The sequence below is a fragment of the Numenius arquata genome, chromosome 5, assembly GCF_964106895.1.
Source record: "Numenius arquata chromosome 5, bNumArq3.hap1.1, whole genome shotgun sequence".
Classification (NCBI taxonomy): Eukaryota; Metazoa; Chordata; class Aves; order Charadriiformes; family Scolopacidae; genus Numenius; species Numenius arquata.
In genome coordinates, this window is record NC_133580.1 from 30,864,005 (window position 1) to 30,877,762 (window position 13,758).

Below are 13,758 nucleotides of genomic sequence, written 5' to 3' on the forward strand. Positions count from 1 at the left end.
AGATAACACCCTGAACACATGAAGTCAGACACAAGAAATTAGTTTCTTCATCCTACAAATGCTACCTCTACACATATTCCTACCACTACAAATCCTACTTGACAAAATTAAATTATCTGAACAATTTAGTGAGACAACAAACATTTTATCAACACCCACCATCTGTACTGGTTTTAAAAGAGCAAAAGATTTATAAAACAGCTTCAATCCCAAGTGCTTGCTACACATATGAGAACAAATTATTTTCAGACAATAGCCTGAAGCAAATATCGGAGATTTAATCAAAAGATTATTTTTTTTTTCTGCCTGCCTCAGGAAAGCTAAGGAAGACTCACATTTTAATTTTAAAACTCCCAAATCTCTGAACTCCTTTTATAGTCCTTTTTGTAGCTACTCTCTTATAAAGCCATTGCACTGGGGAAAGGCAGTTGCTTGCTTTTTTTTTTTTATAGTAAGGCTTAGTTTGTAAGTTCGTAATACTGTAGGACTCATTTTCATTTGTCACTTGTTGGAGTAATGATTCAACTACAAGGTACAAAAATTGACTTTAGGACACCCACGTTTGTACCCGTTGATGTCTCTGAACCGGTGTGTGTGCATGAAAATTCAGGCTGTGAGCCATTTCCTTTGTTGTTTACATAGACAAGAAAGGGTTTACACCTTTATTTTAGAAAAGTCCAGTAAAGCTAGCAGGCATTTTTAGCAGGAGATTGCTACCTGGTGCCAACCCTAAATGAACAGTATCCTTTAAAGAGAACAATGTCATTGACAGACTAATATGGTTAGAGAAACTACCAGATGATCATCACTGTGGCTGCAATAGCACATTATGGGCGTAGACAGAGTGTCCATCCACGTGCCTTGACTCTGTGGCCAGGAAAGGAGTAGCAGTGCTATCTACTAACTTCTTTATAATTTCCACATAACTCTTGTTTTCTTGTTCCAAAAACAGCATCAAGGACCAAAAGTGGATTATTAGCTGGAAATTATGGAGTTGTCATAGCTCCTTCATCATTAAACTTGCCACAGTGTTTCAGTGTTGTTTCAGACTACCCTCTCTCCTAGGAAAAACAAACTGTCCAACAAATAGATTGATCATAAGGCCAACTTACATCCACAAAAGCTGAAGTCAATTAGTTAAGTGAACTTAAATTATTGCAATCTGCAACTGGGGGAAAACATCGCTAAGCCTGTGGCAGGGAAAAAATTATCTTGCATCAATTTACTGATTACTAAACTTGTTAAACTCCCAATTAACTGTAATTCCTGAAGATGTCTGGGATTTTAGGACATGTCTCTGTTCTCAACATCAGTCTCAGAGCAGAGATGACCTTCATATGAAAAAAAATCTTTTCTCTGACATCTTCTTTTCTTGGCAATAGAATATTAAAATATGGTTTCCGTGTTTTTTCAGTTTTCCAAAAATACAGCATCTTTCTTTACTACTCATTTGTATCGTACAGAATGGGAATGTTTTAAGCATTTATTTGAAAACTTACTTGCTGGATAAGAGGCATTTGCCTTTCAAAAGGCAAATGACATATACTTATTGTTTATAAAGAAAACAAAAAACCCAACAAATCCCTTTTCACAGCAACATTTGAAACATTAAAAAAAAAGGTAGTGACATTACTTTTCACAGTCTGTTTTCTGGGGAAGGGGCATCACTCATGCTAGCAAGACATAAGAAGCCAGGTACATACACAGGTATGTGTTGCAGGGGAGGGACTAACAGATACTCAACTTTTTTGCAACTCACACTTTCTCATGGTAAAGAAAGTAGCAGCAGGTTTCTTTTCTTGCCAAGAACAAGCTTTTTACCATTGCTACCCCCATCGTCATCAGAGAATAAAAGGACATAAAATTTTATCTTCACATATTTTATTTTAAAAGAAAGACAACCCCCTTCCAATCTTTCTTAAAATGTATCACCTGATTTTCCAGTCTTTTTAACACAAATGGCTATTGCCAGTGGTAAGAATATCTTCTTGATATAGCTACCAAGGTAACTACTCATACTACAATACCAGAGATTAAAGGGAATAGTTCACAGAAAGCAGTAAAAGTAATGTACTTGGGTGTTCCAAGATGCTTTTACCGAAACCTGAACATCCTTACTGAAAACTGGTTCTCTTTATTGAAAATTAAATTTATCTGACTAAATACATTCAAAATGCGTAAAACTCGGATCACTGCTGAATTTGTGTCTATGAATGTAATTCCTATCTTGGAATATGTATGCAAACAAAAACTCACAAGGGAGACTATTAAAAAAATATAATTTTAGGATCCTGTGGATAGAGGCCTGTACTGGCTTTGGCTTGGGTAGAGTTAAATTTCTTCATAGTAGCTTGTATGGGTCTATGTATTGGATCAGTGATGAGAACAGTCTTGATAACACAGGGATGTTTTAGTTATTGCTGAGCAGTGCTTACACAGAGTAAACCTTTTCTGCTTCTCAAGACTGCCCTGCCAGCAAGTCAGCTGGGGGTGTACAAGAAGTTGGGAGAGGACACAGCTGGGACAGTTGACTCCAACCCCAATGTCCCAAGGTGATATTCCGTACCATATGATGTCACCCTCAGCAATAAAAGCTGGGGGAAGAAGAAGGAAGGTGAGGACATACAGAGTTATGGCATTTGTTTTCCCAAGTAAGCATTACCATGATGGAGCCTTGCTTTCCTGGGGATGGCCGAACACCTGCCTGCCAATGGGAAGCAGCAAATAAATTCCCTATTTTGCTTTACTTGCGCGTGCAGTTTTCGCTTTACCTATTAAACTGTCTAAAACCATGACTTTTCTCACTTTTTGCCTTCCAATTCTCTCCCCCACCCCACTGCGGGGAGTGAGCAAGTGTCCATGTGGTGCTTAGCTCCCTATGGGGGTTAAACCATGACAAGCTCATAATGGGATGCTTATAAAGATCAGGTAGCCTAGAGGAAAGAATAAATGCCAAGTATCCTTATGAAAAATTGCAATTCATCTTTTCCAGGAATTCATGTCAAAAACAATGAAAAGGCAAGCATGAAAATCTCTCTCAGCTGATGGACAAAAGATAAGAGAGAAATAAGAGAACTGAAACATTGCTACTTGAGTAGTGTGCAAGAAGTGGCAGGCACAGGCAGCTCTGCAGACTGGAATGTCATACCCTGCAGAAGCTGCATTAGTAGCCAAATGTCCCAGTCCTTCCTCAGATGTATGCTTCCACCTAAACACATTAGGCAACTTTCCTATCAATAGTATATTCAATTAATATTCTATGTGTATGCATGTATTTTGTGTCTGTGCGTAACATTTATTACACACATACATGACCACACAAGATTTATGGCAGAATACCTTTTACCCACGCACCACAGAAGTGAAAAACTAGGAGCAAGGTAGAGTTGACTATGTATTTTTAATGCTTGTGAGGAGTTGTAACTGAAACAGAAGAGCAAACAAATATTTTAAGGCAACTTGCCACCTTTAGGCAACTTTTTGCTAAAAAAAATTTCAATTTTCAGGGTTTTTTTTGAAAATGAGGAGTAAAAAAATAAAGAAGATTTGTATAAAGGCAAGTTTTCCACAGGAAAACAATCCTAAAAAATTGTTCACTTTTTTTCTCCTACCATGCTGAAATAATCCAGTCTCAACAGAGATTTGGTGCAACAGAGATAAGAAATATTTTCCAATCTCATAAGGACAAGGAAATCATAAACTAATTAATATTTGTGATGCATCTGGATGTATAATTATTTGTTTGTATTGAGACAATGAGGTAGAAGATCAGAATTCACAAGACAACTTTCAGCAAAGTGAGAAAAAGAGTATCAACCCACACCAGAAAGAGGTATATAAAATTACCATTTTTTAATCTGGATCTAAAGTTGCCATCTGAATTTTATTCCCTCAGTATAGTAATATTTTGGAGAAAAAAACCCAAAAAAGTTCAACATGACCTACAAGCAAACAATCTAGGAGAGAAACATAATTCCTTGAGATTCATATACTTAACCCTCCGTTATAAGGGGAGCCAAGCATTAAGCTGCTCCTCTGGGGATGTTGGGGGGAAAAGACTGGTCATAAGTATTTTTGGGTTAAGCCTACGTCACCTTCTCTACCTAGCACAAACCACAACCAGTTTGTGCAGTATGTACAGCTAAAATTATCACCTTTCAGAATTGAAATTTGAGGATGGAAGGACTTTTGAGAGACATTATTAGTAGTAGACTGAGGTGTTATCAAACAGAACATTTAACTCGGCTAGTCTAAAATCATAGCATATTTTTCCTTCACAATTTGTAGCTCAATAACTAGGATTACCAACTTACTAACTTACTACAGAAAATAACAAAGTTGTGTGATCAAATCGTGCTCACACTCATGAAAATAATACAAGAAAACATTTGCCCAGGAGTTTCTACTTTGCATTGTAATTTATGACTACAAGCCCAGTCACTGAACATCAGTCAGTAAGCTGGACAGGGTAAACGGAGAAACAACCAGTGATTAAGCAATATGGTAATTACACCTCATAAATGAAAAAAGATCGTCCCTTTAGAAAGAGCATACAAGGAAAAAAATTTTGCCGTCAACTCTTGTCAATATTAGCTATAGTATATACTGTGTAGTTTAGTATAGCGTAGTACAGCAGAGCTCTTCAGCAGAGCTAAAGAACATGAAAGATCCATCTTCACATAAGAGAGATTGAGTCTAAATCAGAAAACAATATATGCCACATTGTTACTTGAGAACTAATAAAATAAAATTTAAAAAAAAAGGACACGATGATAAAAATCTAAATACCTTCCACAAAGTTCCAAAATAATTAGTCACCAAATGTGAAAGCTAATGTTTGGAGCTTATCTAAATAAATAAGATGCATTCCTTGTAAATTGTGTTTAGTTACTACCTTTTGCTTTCATGCCTCTTCCTCTTTGGTACTGCTTGTTCAGAACTCATCTGGTGATATGTTGCATCCACAAAAAATAAATTAGTCTAAATCATTTCACCTCAGAAAATTAATTGCCTTCCTCTCTGTTGTCTTCACAATGCCTCTGGAACATACTAAATTATTGAGAAAGGTCAGCTCATTTGCAACAAGATTCTTTTTCTGCCAAATAAGCCGGTCTGACACTAGAAATAGGAGAAAGGTTTTGTGATTTAGTACATAAAAAAGCAATCCAATTTTTTGCCAGGAGTGGCGTACACAGAAAAGCTCGGGACAAAATTACTTTTTTCCAACCTTAACAGCAACGCTTGGTTGATGTAACTGATAATCTCAGAGCACTTTACAAAGCAGATTAGGAGGATGGGAATTTTGAAGTTCAGAAAGGAACTGATTTCTCCAAGCTGGGTTATGCCACAGCCAAATTAGAAGGCAGGTCTCCACAAACCCAGCTCAATAGCTCAGCAACCAATTGCCTTTTGCCTGCCACAGCTCTAGGAAAAAACATGAGATTAATTAAGAATATACTTATCCTTACTTTTTTTTTTTTTAAGTAAATATAGCTCATTCCGCATGTTCAAAACCAAAAACTGCTGGTTTTAAGCTGTGTCAAGAATACTGAACAGGGCTGATGTAGCACAAAAACATTGATTTAACAGGTCAGCTCAATTAAAAGAAAAGGCAAGAGGAACACTATCCCATGCTAAGACAAAACTAGTACAACTTCACTCACTTTTCTAAAATGTGGGGATTATATCACCTGAAGAATCTGTGGCAGCTACAGACGAAGCAGTACCAGCATCCTTAAAATACTGTGTGCTAAAAGAAGCAAAAAGTGAGAAATAGCCTTGCTCCTCACTCGACTCCTCTCCACAGCACAACTAAGGCTTATACAAAGCTGAAAAATTAAATATTTTCACCAAAAGACCAAAAAAAAAAAAAAAAAAAATCAGGAAATAGTTCTGAAAATAATTTCTAATAAGAAGTTACTTTTAGTCAATTTCCTACTCATTAATTGCCCCATTCGAAGCACAGAAGCTAGCAAGAAAACACTTTCTTGAACTGTGCTGATTCTCTAGTAATACTTCATAAATGAGAGAATAAAGTAGCCCAGAAAATACTTTTCTCTAGCATATAAGAAGAGAAATCACTGAGAATAAGGGTTTGATGGATCAGACCCTGATAAGGGACCTAGCACATCCTATTACACAAGATGATCAAAGCAAGGAAATATATTCGGTACTACAAATTATTTCTAGAATTATGATGAATACAGAAATTCTGGCCCAATTCGTATCTAAATGATATCTGCTCTTCCTGGATTATGTCCACTACAATTCATTTTTGGTGAGAAATTTTTAAGTATTTTAAATGATGACTAAGATAAAAAGAGAAACTAAAACCTTACTTAAAGGCTGACTTTGCTCTTTACTTAGAAAGGCAGATATTTAGAGCAACTCCCCACAAATCAGAGTAATTCTGGATCAACATCAGTGTAAGTGATATCAGAAGCTGTAATGAATACCTAACCGAGCATGAGCATGTCCTTTCGTTCTTCCTTACAGTGACTTTTGTGAAGAGTTTAGACTGCCGCTTTTTAAAATTAATTTATTTTCTGTAATAATCCACTGTGCTGTAGTACTTTTCAGTTTTGTTATTACTACTACTCGTAGTGTTCAATTCTTCCTGATTCCTTAATTTGCTGTGGTTAATCTGTTTTTTTCACAGAAGTTATAGATATTAAATGGGATGATTTACTTTTTCTAAAAGCCTCAAAATGCAATTATTACGCTTTTCCTTAAACTCTAACAATGTAGAAATACGAGTGTAGCAGGAAAGCTTCCATGGCCTTGTGAATAAAGCTAGAATGTTTTAAAAAAACAGTTTACTGAGCAGGCAGAAACAGAGTAGCGAGTTACAGAACCATTTGCAGCAAACTTTTGGGAAAAAATACTTGTTGTCTGGAAGGCTTGGAGGAGGGAAATTACAGTTAGTATATTTCTAGAAAATCTTCCATTAGAAAAACTAACAAAACTACCCTCTTCATTATTCATCCTCTTTTTTTGCTTTTCCTAGGACAGCTTTTTGGGGGTCATAATGACCTAAAATCTTCAAGTCAATTTGTGAGCAGTCATATTTTCTCACATTTTTTGGACTGTAATACAGCTTGCTGAACATCAACAAGTATGTCATCTTCAGCTGTTAATAAACCATTGGCCAGTCAACTTCAGAGTGTCACTCCCTGGGCGGCTGCAGGAATGAGTCCTCTCATGCTGAAAAAAATCTAATTCTGAATGATGAAAGGCAAATGGCAAGTATTCTTGTTCTTGCATAAATAATCTCCTTTCAACATGAATATAGGAAATCAAATTAAAAAGAACTCTTTTGTAAATATATATCCTAGCAGAAATGAGATGGTCCAATGGTTTGCAGAAAAGGCGCAAGAGAGTGACTGACTTCTTGAAGCCACAAATTGAATTTCACTGATAAGGTCATAGTTGTTTTTCCTTCCATTCCAATTCCTAAGCAAGAAGAAAGATCACACAACAGAGAAACAGAAACTGAGCATTAGGGAGAAGAGACAGGGAAAAAAATTACATTTGGCAACAGTGATTAACTTTACTTGAAAAATAATGGTTCTTAAGACATGATTATTTCAATAATGGGTTCCATAAAACTCTACATAGGCAGATGATACTGTATTTTGGAAAAGTAAATTAAATTATTCTTTCTGCAGAAAACCAACTAACTAGCAGACCTCTTGGGTTAAGAAACTCTATAGCTTAGAAATAGAATGTTTGTCATAAAATGCCATAAGAATACCATGATCCTTTTGTACCAGTTTTGATGGTTGTTTCTTTTCTACTGACAGTCACATATGCAAACACACAAAACGGGACAAGACACTGTCAGCATGTAGGCCACGACGGTGGTTTAGGAAGCAGAAAAGTCAAGTCCAGATGCCCCCTCCACCTGCATCTCAGATGAGAAACTGGATTCTGAAACAGGCAGGTCACAAATTTTATTCCAAAATGCAAAACAGGAGAAAGCAAATGTTTTCCCACATTTGAGAGAGTAGCCAAGAATGTTTTCCTTTAATTCTTTACTTCCAGTGCAAAAAGATACATTTCAAGACACACAAAATTTATTATGTTGCCAAAAGGTTCCCTCCTGTATTTGCTATACGATGTGCAGATACAGCTTTTCTACTTAGTCATTATATGCTTACCACATAAGCAATTCCTGCTCTAGCACTTAGAATTTAAAATTATTTTTGGGCAAAAGTCATAAGGATGTAGTAATATCATGTCTCGATTTATACCTTTTTTTTCTTTAACTTATACAACAAAGACAAGAGTAACTAACTATTTCTATGCTGCCAGAATATGGTCTCATATAAGCATTACCATTAGACAGTCTTCTAAAATGGATGAGATTATATTATTTTCTTTATAAATGCTCTGTAGATAGTATTCTAAATCTGTGAATTGCCTGCAATGCTTTATGAAGAACAATCCATAAAAATTCTTTTTTAATGAAGGAAGCAAATAATGTTGAATATTCTCTTGATATGACAGTGATAGTAAATTGACGTCTCCTGTTTCTAAAAAGCAAAGTGAAGAAGCCTTCTTGTTTTACTTTTCAGGTAACAGTGAAACATAGATGCATCACCTATGCTCTATGGATAAAGCTACCTGAAAATCTCATTTGCTGGTTTCACACAGCACTGAGTTACTATGATTCCATTCACACCTCCTCATCTTGCTCAAGACCTTAAAATACGTATTTTATTATGTACGAATATGTATGTACATTTCATTATATATAACATATATTCAGTAACTCCAGGAGACAGAAAAGTCACTGATAAAATCCCCCTTATTTTGGACATTTAGAAGGAAACAAATTACTGGAAAGAGCGCTGTAGGAGCCAGAGGAAATTGTGTTGCCAGTAGGTGTCTTTTCTATTGACTTTAGTGGGCTTGCAAACAGGCCCACAGGAGTTTCGGGTGGCAACAGCAGCTACCCATTAGTTTCAACTAGGTTCAGAACCTGCAAGATCTAATAAAACACATTCTTCTCATCTCTGATTTATGTGACTATATAATTATTTTGCCAAATGTAACTTTTAAAAAAAAAGAATTATTACAGCAATTTAAAAGAAAAGTAGAATGAAGGAAACATGTATGAGTGCATGCATGTATGCACGTTGCTAGTTCATCTCACCTATGGCATTAGACAGGCACTTGAGCGGCTGGAGAAAGATGAGAAGACAGAGGTGCCTGGAATTACAGTTGCAAATAATTTGCCTCCCACTGGAGAAAATAAAGCATGTACAGTGGTTAGAAAAAAAAAAAAACATTTCAGTGAAGATTTCACACTAATTTTTGTTAGGGACTGCAACAAAGAATGTAAACAGAAAAAGAATAAGAGCAGGAAAGAAGACTAATCACAATAGCCCCAGAAAATGTTTATTATATCATGTCCCATTTCACTCTGCCTTTACCTCCTCTCCAGATATACTGCTGTCAGGTAGAAGAACCACTTGAATCAATCCACTTAATTTTTTCCAAAAAATTGCTAGTATCTCACTTTGTATAATGTATTTTCCTCTCAAAGCCCTCGCTGATCAGGAAAGCAAATGAATAAGAATTATTTTTCACAGAACTGTGCCCTACAAATTACATTTTGACACAGGCACCTCACTGTACCAGCTATTCAACACCTTCAGTCATGTCCTCTCTGCAGCAGCTAAAAAACGAGGGCTAAGCTATGCTGGTGACAATGGAAACCAAGAGTATTTAGACTTTTAGGAGGATCAGAAGATCAAACTCTCAATGGATGAAGAAATCCTGCTAGTTCTTTCTTCATCAAAGAAGAATAAAAGTTTTCTCATATCAAATAATTTGTGAATATTATCTATAATTCAGAGTAGTATTTGTTTCTGTTTAGTGTTAATTTCCCATAAGTCATCCCTAGATCTGCTGAGTTTTACTTTATTCTAAAAGTAATTTCAGTGAAGTTTTAGCTTAGCATCCCGTTCCAGAAGAAAACTTGTCTGTAATCAGTTCTTTGGCTCCGACTGTCCCCACCCTTCTGCCCCCCTCTAGCTATGATGAAGAGCCACATACAATACTTCTGGTTTTGGCCTATCCCTTTGCTGCAACATCCTTACTCACATGCTTGTGAAGCTCCCTGGTATCCTACTGAGTCATTTTCAGCGGGTGCCAGGAAGAAGACTTTTGCATTCATATGCAATAATCAGAAACCAAGTTCAAACTGAGTTTTCCAGCTGTGTTTTAAGCCACACAAATAAAAGCAAACTGTTCAAAATCCAAGCAGCCATAATAAATAGGACAGTGTTGAGCATCCTTAAATTGCAAAAATTTCCTTGCCATAGCTAAAACTTTGCATGACTGACTGATGAACAGGAGATATCAAAGCTGAAGAAAAAATTTAGACCACCAAAGCTGCTGCTGAAGGATCATCTCTTCCAGCTGGGGGCTGGAGGAACTAAGCAGGGAATGAGGTCATTAGTCTAAGCCTAATCAAGCAAGCAAATCTAAAAACAAAAGCAAACTTAGCAGTGCCCTCAGTGCTATATACAAAAGAAAGGAACCACAGGGGACAGGTCTTGTGAAACAGAGCTGCCCTAATTAACAATGATGCAGTTAGCACTCATGCTAAATAGTTATACAGTGTATGCTGCTATTGTGCTACAAATCCCTACTTGTTCTCTACTGATGATGTTCTCTGGCTCTCTTTCCTATAGTGCACAGATGAATTTAGTGGAAGAGTAACTTCAGATGAGAAGTCCAAGTACACCAGAAGACCTGTAGAAGATTAAATCATGGTCTCATAAATAGCAAACAACAGAATAATTTCTAAATCTACCTTGTAGTCAAGATCTTATCTTCCACTCTGGGCTCAGTAGGAAAGGTTTTGCTGGAACTGTGAAAAAATCGCTTCAAGCTATATAACAAAAAGGAAGAACTACAAACAATCACAGCTACTTTCCTGATCACACTTCGGATATTTATTTCACATTTCTAAGTGTTTCTATGAAGCTGGCAATGGGGAACTGCTAATAGCCATAAGCTTAACCACAGCTGACTGTACAAGTAGCTATCAGTGGAAGGACAAAAGAGAGCAGCAAATACCAGATGACCAGAAAGCAGTCACTCTAAAATTGAGTGCAGTCTTACCCACAGGAAAAAGAAACATTCCCACTGTGAACATGCATAAGCTGGAACTGCCAAAAGTTAACATAAGAAATAACGTACCTGTAACAGTTTTAGAACAAAATGCAAGGATGATTACCCTCTACAACTACCTTATTTTTCTACAAGAGACTGAGAAAAAACACAGATCTTTGTCTTCTGTACTGCTCCTTTGCATAAGTTTCACCACAGTCAAACAGGTTTTGCTACACAGAAGTTATTAATACAAATGTTTTCACCAAAATTGCTGTGGAACTTATTTGAGAAACTGAATGCTGATGACCTTCAGCTTACCAAATTTCATCAGTACAGGTATAATCAACACAAATTTTGATGGAGGAGCACAGCTGACTTCACTGTCCAAGTGAATTTCCTCTCTAAGCAAGAGCCAATTACCGGCTGCCTAACCTCTTTCCTTAGTTAAATAAAATGCTAGCAAGACAGGTGCTAAAGGGCAGGTCAATGTATTTCTTTGCTGTACTATTTTGGATGTAGGAGGACCTGGTTTGCTCCAATTTATTGTACCAGACCGCTCCACTAGCCGAAAAGAATGAAAGCTGAGCACAGAAGAATTTATTCTAGCAAATTTTTACAGTCATCTCCAAAAGGAATTGTACATGTTCCCCAGGGGGGGTTGATCCAGTTGCTCGACATTTGCCCTGTGCTGTTCAGTGTTCAATTTCTCAAAACAAAGCAGCCCCAGATACTCAGCCACCTCTTCTGCCAGATTTGGATACCTGCTGCAACACAACAGACAGCATCCAGCTTACTAAGCAAGCGACTAATGAAAAATCTCAGTTGTCTGTTATGGAACTGTGCTAATGGTACACCACAGTTTCTCTTCTTGTGCATGGAGAAGAGGGGATATGGAAGAGCACAGTTTCAGTTCCTATAAAAAGTTTCCTACAGGAATGGAATGTTTTGACAGTTTCCTGAGACAGGAATCAATGATAGTTTCATTTCTCCACTGCAAAGCTGACACTTTTGTTCACGTGCTGTGTGAACAGTCTGTTTCACAAACATAGAATATAGAAAGCCCCATGATTTTTTGTTAAAACCAAGTCTCAAGGACTCTTGCTTTGCTTGCATGATGAGGTGTTGACTGGTACTAACTTTTCACCCTGTGACTAGGAATGTCTTGAGGAGAAAAATTTCCCTTGGGGGCACTGTAAAGGATTAGGGAAATACATATAGGAATGGTCTCTCCAGAACACAATGGCAAGCAATTTTCCAAGACAGAGTGCTAGAAAAAGCTTCATTCCTGTGAGAAAAGAGGAACAAGAAATTAGACTCCTGATCTCCAAGTCCAAATATGGCCGCTAGTTTGCAGCATTGATGCAGGACTACTCCATATTGCAAATTTTTAGGGGAATTCACCACTGAGACAAGAATTTGCACACAAGACCAGAATGTGGCTCCATGAACTATGCAGAGCAAATAGTTCAAATACAGATCCTTTATGTTTCTATACAGGGAAAGTTACTGCAGATGCTGTACTGTATGCTGTTCCCACAGGTTTGCACTCTGCTGCACGCCTCACAGTACTGTGTGCAAGAAGGAAGGTCCCTGTGTCTCTGCTGAAACTGAGGAAAAGGAGTAAATAGGTTGGGAGAGCTGGGTGGAAGCAACAGAAGCATGTGGGGCAAAGGACATTCCCCAGCTGGTGTAGGAATGGGGAAAACACATCAGCTTAGTAAAAGGATTCAAGTCTGGAGTTCCTAGCTTGGGCATAAAGGTGGAAAGGTATAGAGCACAGGGCTGGGTTTGTGCTTTCTGGCTCATAGCCATATGAAAATCTTAAGTCAAGCTTCGAGAGTCAAGAGTTGAGTGTGTCAAAGTGTCTGCTATAAATATTCAGACCAGTACTCCTCACTCATTGGAACCACCATTTCAATTCTTTCACCACTCAGACTCACAGAGATTTTCTTTACCATAGTTAATTCAATTTCTTACTTGGATTTTGCCTGTGACTTAGATCATTTATTACAAGTCAGATTTCTTTGCCCAGGTATGAGATTCTCTCAGTCTATCCCACTGGCTTATTTGGACAATATGATACAACAAGGAGCCGTAGCAACTAACCCTCTGGCCAGCATCCCACTGATTTTACCAGAAGAGTGCACCTGAACTACTCAACTGCTTTTTCTTCACTGCCTTCTCAAAGTCCCCTCTATACATGTCTAAAAGGCAGAGAAGTATAACCTACAGTTCACTGCAGTTTAAGCTAACTTAAAGAGTGGTTCAACCCACTCAGCATTACTACAGTCTCTGCTGACTCTGTGCTTCTTACTATGGGATCTCTTGAGAACATGGCACAAAGCCTGTCGGGGAAATGGAGTGTGAATTACTATTCCCTTCTTCAGACTCACCTCCAGGAAGAGGATGAAGGACATGGGGTAGGTAGGTTCTAGACTTGCTGTAGCAAAGGGTGGTTTTCAGCAGAGCTTCTAAGACTGGAGTGGGCTGCTGATTGGAGTTGTGTCAGCCAGTAAGACCTGAGAAGCATATAGAAATGGCCACAATTGCAGTCATTCAAATTAAAACTGCAGTGAAGATCTGACAATTAAAGTGCAGACACTACTTCCACTGAGTAAATACAGCAGAGAG